Source organism: Vombatus ursinus, unplaced genomic scaffold (assembly GCF_900497805.2).
Source record: "Vombatus ursinus unplaced genomic scaffold, bare-nosed wombat genome assembly UNPS02014798.1, whole genome shotgun sequence".
In the NCBI taxonomy this organism is placed as follows: Eukaryota; Metazoa; Chordata; class Mammalia; order Diprotodontia; family Vombatidae; genus Vombatus; species Vombatus ursinus.
Window position 1 is genome coordinate 62,958,860 of NW_020954576.1, and position 7,960 is coordinate 62,966,819.

Consider the following 7,960-nt stretch of genomic DNA (forward strand, 5'->3'; position numbering starts at 1 on the left):
TTCAGTGGAGAGAAAACATCATCCCAACCTTTACCAGGAATGTGCAATTAATCTAGAGTTAAATAACAACAGGAGAAAGTCCCACTCCATGGTTTACTGAATCACAGAGGCAAGAAGGGGAGCATTTACATGGAATTTTACTAAGTGTCTTTTACAATTATCATCTCATTTGATCCTCACAATAACCTTGCAAAAGAGGTGCTATTATTATCCCCGATTTACAGTCAGAAAAACTGAAGCAAACAGATATTAAGTGACTTACCCAGGGTCACAGGGTTGGTAAATGTCTGAGGCCAGATTTGAACCCAGATCTTCCCAATCAGCTGCCTCTGGAGAGGCCACTAAATCAATGCCACCAAAAGAATATTTCATCCTTTTTTTTTAATTACGAAGATATACATATTTCTTTTCCTTTTTCTTTCTTAGTTTCTTTCCTCCCAGATATAGAAAGTCCTACCCCCAACTCCCAGAATGGTGCAAAATGATTTGAAATGCTATATCCAAGTCATTCTTTCAACAATCATTTACACTGATTGGAGAGTGAATAGTGGACAGAGCTAGGAAGGGAGCTATTGATTCATTTCATACCGCTGACATACAGTGACTGTGTGATCCTGGGAAAGTCAGTTAACTTCTTTTTGCCCCAGGCAACTCTCTAAGACTATATAAGTTACAGAGCATGTGCTGATCTTCATTGTTAGAATTTCCTCATCAGGAAGTGCCTTTACCATTGAAATCATCCAAATATGCTGAGTTAGCCACTACAAATTTATGTTACAGAATCTCAAATGCTGTATTTTAATCCCTTTATCCTTCCCTAATTGACTCTGTATCACACTTCCCACAGGGTCTGTTCCAAATATTTTCTTCTTATCTCAAGCCAGCCACCTTTACCAACCCTTTTCCCTATCTCTCAGCAGAGGTCTTTGTATCATACTTTATAGAAAAATTGAGGCCATCAGTCCCAAGCTCCCTCTCCTCCGCAGTTCGCAACTCAAGGAAAATTGTTCCACACAAAGTCACTGATGATCTCATCATGGTTGAACCCAACTGCCTTTCTCAATTTTCATACTTCTTGAACTCAGGCACGTTTAATATAGTTGATTCCTCTCTCTCCCTGGGTATTCTTTCTCCTCTTCAGGTTTTCAGGAAACTGCTCTCTCTTGGTTCTCATCCAATTTATGCTCCTAACCATTCCTTTTCAGCATCTTTTGTTGTCTCATCATCCATGACATTCCCACTCCATTTCTCTTTCAAAACTCTCATTCAGCGACCTCATCAGCTTTCTTGGGTTCAATCAATATCTTAATGCAAATAATTCACAAATCTATGTATCTGTCCTTGGTCCCCTGAGCTCTAGTCCTATATCACAAAGTGCCTATTATATATTTCAATGTGTATGTATCCCAGGCATCTCAGACTCAACATGTCCTAAATAGAAGTCATTACTCTTTCCCCAAATCCATCCTACTTTCAAAATCCTCATTGCTGATGAGGGAACCATTATTCTTTCAATAACTCAGGTTTACAACCTTGGTATCGCCTTATATTTCACACTCTCACTCATTCCACATAGTTAATCAGTAGCCAAATATTGCCATTTCTATCTCCACAAAATCTCTCACATCTGCCCCCTTCTCTTTGCTCACGCAGTTACCACACTCTTTTTGGCCTTCATCAACTCTCACCTAGACTATTGTAATAGTCCCCTTTTTGTTCCTTTTCAACCCTTCCTCATGAGCCCCTCCCAAATCTAACCAATTATCATTGTTGTCAATTTGACCTCCATGACATCTCTTTCATCTCTCACCTCTCCACTCATCAGACCACCACCTCAGTTCAAGGCCTTACCTCCTCTTTCCTGAGCTATATCAGTAGCTTCTTAATCAGTTTCCATGTCTCAAGTCTCATCCTTTTCTAATCCATCCTTCACATCACTTCCAAAATACTGTTCTTAAGTCCCAGCTCAAGCCGTGTCATTTGATTTCTCAAGAATCTTTGGTGGTTCCCCAATGCCTCTATGGTAAAATACAACCTCCTTTGTTTGGCATTCAAAGCCCTTCATAATCTGGTTCCAGTTTGACTGCTTTCACACTCATATTTCTCCCCCCTCACCCTGCCCCTTATAATTCTTAGCCCCCTTCAAGGTTTAGCTTCAAGAATGACCTCCTATGAAAAATTTGATTCTGCTGATTATGAGTATCCCAGCCCCGCCCCCATAAAATTACTTTGAATTTATTTTGGGATATGTTTTGTAGGTGTTCTTTTTGTCCACCAATATAAGTTCTTGAGGAGAGGACTGTTTTTTTTCTTAATATCCCCTTAGCATAGTGACTAGCATATAGTAGGTGCTTAATAAATGATTATTGAATTGAATTGCTAAAATCTAGATAAACTGTATATAAAGTGTTCCCCTGATGCACAAGTATAACAATGATGTTTAAAAAGGAAATGGGGTTAATATGGTGTGACTTGTTCTTCACGAAGTCATATTGAAGTTTGGTTATTGCCCCCTTTTCGTAGATGCTTCTACAACCATCCTACATAGAGTGTCAAATAACATATCTTAGAATATTGCCAGGAACCAAAGTGACTCGACCATATCCTTTTAAAGTATTAAAATGAATGTGACTCTACTTCTCCAGTTCTGTACCATTTCTACTGCTCCTCAAGATTGGTCAGAGATTGCCAAGAGTGACTCAGTAATGATATCTTCCAGTTCTTTTAGTATCATAGGCTCATCTGGTCCTGGTAAATTGGAATCACTGTAAGTGCTAAGTTCTCTCCCTGTGATGAAAATGATAACTTGTACTTCTATAACACTTAAAAGCAAAGGATATCATATGCATTATCACACTGAAGTTTTTCAGCTATACTATGAGGCAGGGACTATGGTTATTATTACTGCCATTTTAAATGTTAAGTTGGAAGTTTGACATTCCTACTTTAGTCATTCAATAAACATATATGATTAAGTTCTTAAAATGTAGAAACAAGATTTTCTTTTTTATTTAAAAAATAACATTTTATTTTTTCCAATTCATGTAAAAATAATCTTTAATCTTTTTTTGCAATTTTTTTTATTTTTTAAATTAATAATTTATTTTTTTTAGTTTTCAACATTCATTTCCATAAGATTTTGAGTTCCACATTTTCTCCCCATCTCTCCCCTCATCCCTCCCCAAGATGGAGTGCAATCTGATATAGGCTCTACATATACATTTATATTAAACATATTTTCACAGTAGTCATGTTGTAAAGAAGAATTAGAACCAATGGGAGAAACCACAAGAAAGAAGAAACAAAACAAAATAAAACAAAAAAAAAGAGAGAGAGCAAATAGTATGTTTCAATCTGCATACAGACTCCATAGTTCTTTTTCTGGATGTGGATAGTATTTTCCATCATGAGTCTTTTGGAGTTTTCTTAGATTCTTGCATGGCTGAGAAGAGCTAAGTCTATTAAAGTTAGTCATTGCACAGTGTTGTTGTTACTGTGTACAATGTTCTCCTGCTTCTGCTCACTTCATTCAGCATCATGTAATTCTTTCCAGGTTTTTCTGAAGTCCACCTGCTCATTTTTTTTTCAATTTTGAGTTCCAAATTATCTCCCAGCCTTCCATCCCATCTCCCTTATTGAGAAGACAAGCAATTTGGTTAAAATTATACTGGTGCAGGCATGCAAAATATACTTCCTTATTAGCCATGTTGTGAAAGAAAATACATAACAAAAAAGAAGAAAAATAAAGTTTAAAAAAAAACTGTGATCTGCATTCAGATTCCATCAGTTCTTTTCTCCATCAGCATTTTTCATCATAGGTCCTTCAGAATTGTATTGGATCTTTGTATTGCTGAGAATAGATAAATCATTCACAGTTGATCATCATGCAATATTGTTGTTACTGCAATTATTTCATTATTTCATGTAATCTTCCCAGGTTTTTCTGAAACCACCTTCCTCATCATTCCTTATGGCACAATAGTATTCCATCGCAATCATATACCACATTCAGCCATCCCCCAATTGATAGGCATTTCCTCAACTGCCAATTCTTTGCCACCCCCCCAAAAAAAGCTGTTATAAAAATTTTTTACATATAGCTCCCTTTCCTTTTTTTAAAAATCTTTTTGGAATAAAGACCTAAAAGTGGCATTACTGGATAAAAGGAGATGCACAGTTTTATAGCCCTTTGGGCATAGTTCCAAATTGCTCTCGAGAATGATTGGGTTGGTTCACAACTCCACCAACAATGCATTAGCATCTCAATTTTCTCATATACTTTCCAAAATTTGTCATAAGAAATGTGAGATGTACAAATTTAGAAATGTCTCCACCCCCAATTTCCATATTTTCAGGATTTCCAATTTTGTGTTTAACTGGGGATTTTCATTTTGTTCTTTTTCTAGCTTTTTTAGTTACATGCCCAATTCATTGATCTCCTCTTTCTCTATTTTATTCATGTAAGCATTTAAAGATATAAAATTTCCCCTAAAAACTACTTTGGCTACATTGCCTAAGTCTTGGTATGTTGTTTTAGTATTGTCATTCTCTTGGATGAAGTTATTGATTGTTTCTATGATTTGTTGTTTGACCCACTTATTCTTCAGGATTAGATTATGTAGTTTCCAATTAATTTTTAGTCCATCTTTCCATGGTCCTTTATCGCATGTGATTGTTATTGTATCATGATCTGAAAAGGATGCATTTAATATTTCTGCCTTTCTGCATTGAATTGTGAGGTTTTTATGCCCTAGTACAAGGTCAGTTTTTTTTGTAGGTGCCATGTACTCCTGAGAAAAAAAGGTATATTCCTTTCTAACCCCATTCAATTTTCTCCAGAGATCTACCATAACTAACTTTTCTAAAATTCTATTCACCTCCTTACCTTCTTTCTTGAAATTTTGTGTTGAGATTTATCTAGTTCAGAGAAAGGGAAGTTGAGGTCCCCTAGTAATATAGTTTTGCTTTCTATTTCTTCCTGTAACTCATTTAACTTCTCCTCTAAGAATTTGGACACTATACCTCTTGGTGAATATATGTTTAGTATTGATATTACTTCATTGTCTACGGTACCTTTTAGCAAGACACAGTTTCCTTCCTTATCTCTTTTAATTAGATCTATTTTTGCTTTTGCTTTGTCTGAGATAAGGATTGCTACCCCTGCTTTTTTTTTAATTCATCTGAAGCATAATATATTCTGCTCCAACCTTTTACCTTTATCAGTGTGTATCTCTCTGTTTCAAATGTGTTTCTTGTAAACAACATATTGTAGGATTATGGTTTTTAATCCACTCTGCTATCAGCTTCCATTTTATTGGAGAATTCATCCAATTCACATTCACAGTTATGATTACTAAATGTGCCTTTCTCTCTATCCTATTTTTCCTCTATTTATGCTTTTCTCTCTCCTTTTTACCCTTTTCCTCTTCGTTGGTATTTTGTTTCTGAACACCACCTCCCTCAAACTGCCCTCCCTTTTATCAGCTCCCCTCCCTTTTCCTTTCCCTTTCCCCTACTACTTCTTCCCTCCCTTCTGCCCTCCTGACTATCCACTCACTCCCCTTTTTTCCCCTTTCTCTTCCTACTTCCCTATAGAGTAAGCTAATTTTCTATGACCAACTAAGTGTATATGTTATTCCCTCTTTGAGCCAAATCAGATGAGAGTAAGGTTCAAACAATGTTTGGCCCCCTTTCCTTCTTTACTTCTACTGTAATAGGTCTTTGAGCCCCTTCATGTGATGTAATTTACCTTTTTTGCCTCTCCCTTACCTCTTCTCCCAGTACAATCATTTTTAACCCCTTAATTAATTATTTTATCATCACATCAAAGTTAACTTATATCCACACCCTCGGTCAATGTATACCCCTTCTAAATGTCATAATAAAGATATAGTTCTCAAGAATTACGTGTATCATCTTCCCATCTAGGGATGTAAACAGTGTAACCTTATTGAATAATGTTTTTTTTTCTTTCCTGTTTACCTGTTTTATGGTTCTCTTGAGTCTATTATTTGAAGACTGAATTTTCTGTTCAGGTCTGTTTTTTTTTTCAATCAGGAATGATTGAAAATCCTTATTTCATTAAATGTCCATCTTTTCCCCTAAAAGATGATGCCCAGTTTTGCTAGGTAGTTGATAATCCAAGCTCCTTTGCCTTCCAGAATATTATATTCCAAGCCCTGCAAACCTTTAATGTAGAAGCTGCTAAGTCCTGCATAACCCTGCCTGTGGTTCCATGATATTTAAATTGTTTCTTTCAGGATACTTGCATATTTTCTCTTTGACCTAATAATTGTGAAATTTGGCTATGATATTCCTTGAAGTTTTCATTTTGGGATCTCTTTCAGGAGGTGATTGGTGGACTCTTTCAATAACCATTTTACCCTCTGGTTCTAGGAGATCAGGACAGTTTTCCTTGATAATTTTTTGAAAGTTGCTGTCCAGACTTTTTTTTTTTTGATCAAGGCCTTCATGTAGTCCAATAATTCTTAAGTGATCTCTCCTGGATCTATTTTCCATGTCAGTTGTTTTGCCAGTGAGATAGTTCACATTTTCTTTTTTTTTTCTTCTTCATTCCTTTGATTTTGATTTATTATTTCTTGTTGTCTCATAGAATCATTAGCTTCCACTTGCTCAATTGCCATTCTTAAAGAAGTATTTTCTTCACTGAGCTTTTTTACTTCTTTTTCCATTTGACCAATTCTGCTCTTTAAGGATTTGTTTTCTTCAGTGATTTTTTTTACATCTTATTTCCCCATTTTTTTGTACTTTCTTTATTAATCTGTTAACTTTTTTCTGTGATTCTCTTGCATCACTCTCATTTCTTTTCCCAATTTTTCTCTGAATCTTTTATTTGATTTTTTAAATCCTTTATGAACTTTTCCAATAAATCTTAATGGGGGGCCTGAAACCATTTCTCTTTTTCCTTTGAGGCTTTGAATGCAGATATATTGACATTGTTGTATTTGTATTTTATCTTCCCTGTCACTATAGTAATTTTTTATCATCAGATTCTTTTTTTGTTTTTTTCCCTCATTTTCCCACCCTATTTCTTTTTTCTTCTTTTTTTCCCTTTAATTTATTTGTTTTTAGTTTTCAACATTCACTTCAATTAGATTTTGAGTTCCAATTTTTCTCCCCATCTCATCCTTCCTCTCACCCCAAGATGGCATGCATTCTGAATATTCCTTACCCTAATCTGTCCTCCCTTCTATCTCCCCCACCTCCTTCTCTTAACCCCTTGTCCTTCTATTTTCCTGTAGGGTAGGATAGATTTCTATACCCCATTACCTGTATATCTTATTTCCCAGTCACATGTGAAAACAATTTTTAACATTTGTTTTTTAAAACTTTGTGTTTCAAATTTTCTTCCTTCCTCCCTCCCCACCCACCTTCATTGAGAATGCAAGCAACTCAATACAGGTTATACATGTGTAGTCATGCAAAACACTTCCATAGTAGTCATGTTGTGAAGAACTAACTATATTTCCCTTCATCCTATCCCACCCCTATTTATTCTATTCTCTCTTTTGACCCTGTCCCTACTTAGAAGTGTTTGCTTCTGATTACCCCCTCCCCAATCTGCCCTCCCTTCTATCATCCCCCTGCTCTCTTATTCCCTTCCCTCCTATTTCCCTGCAGGGTAAGATAGATTTCCATACCCTATTGAGAGTGTATGTTATTCCCTCCTTAAGCCAAATCCAATGAGAATAAGATTCACTCATTCCCTCTCACCTTCCCCCTTTTCCCCCCCACTGTAAAAGCCTTTTCTTGTCTGTTTCATGTGAGATAGTTTACCCCATTCTACCTCTCCCTTTCTCCTTCTCTCAGTATAATCCTCTCTCACCCCTTAATTTTGTTCTCCAGATATCACCCCTTCATCTTCAACTCACCCTGTGCCCTCTGTCTATCTATCTATCTATCTATCTATCTATCTATCTATCTATCTATCTATCTATCT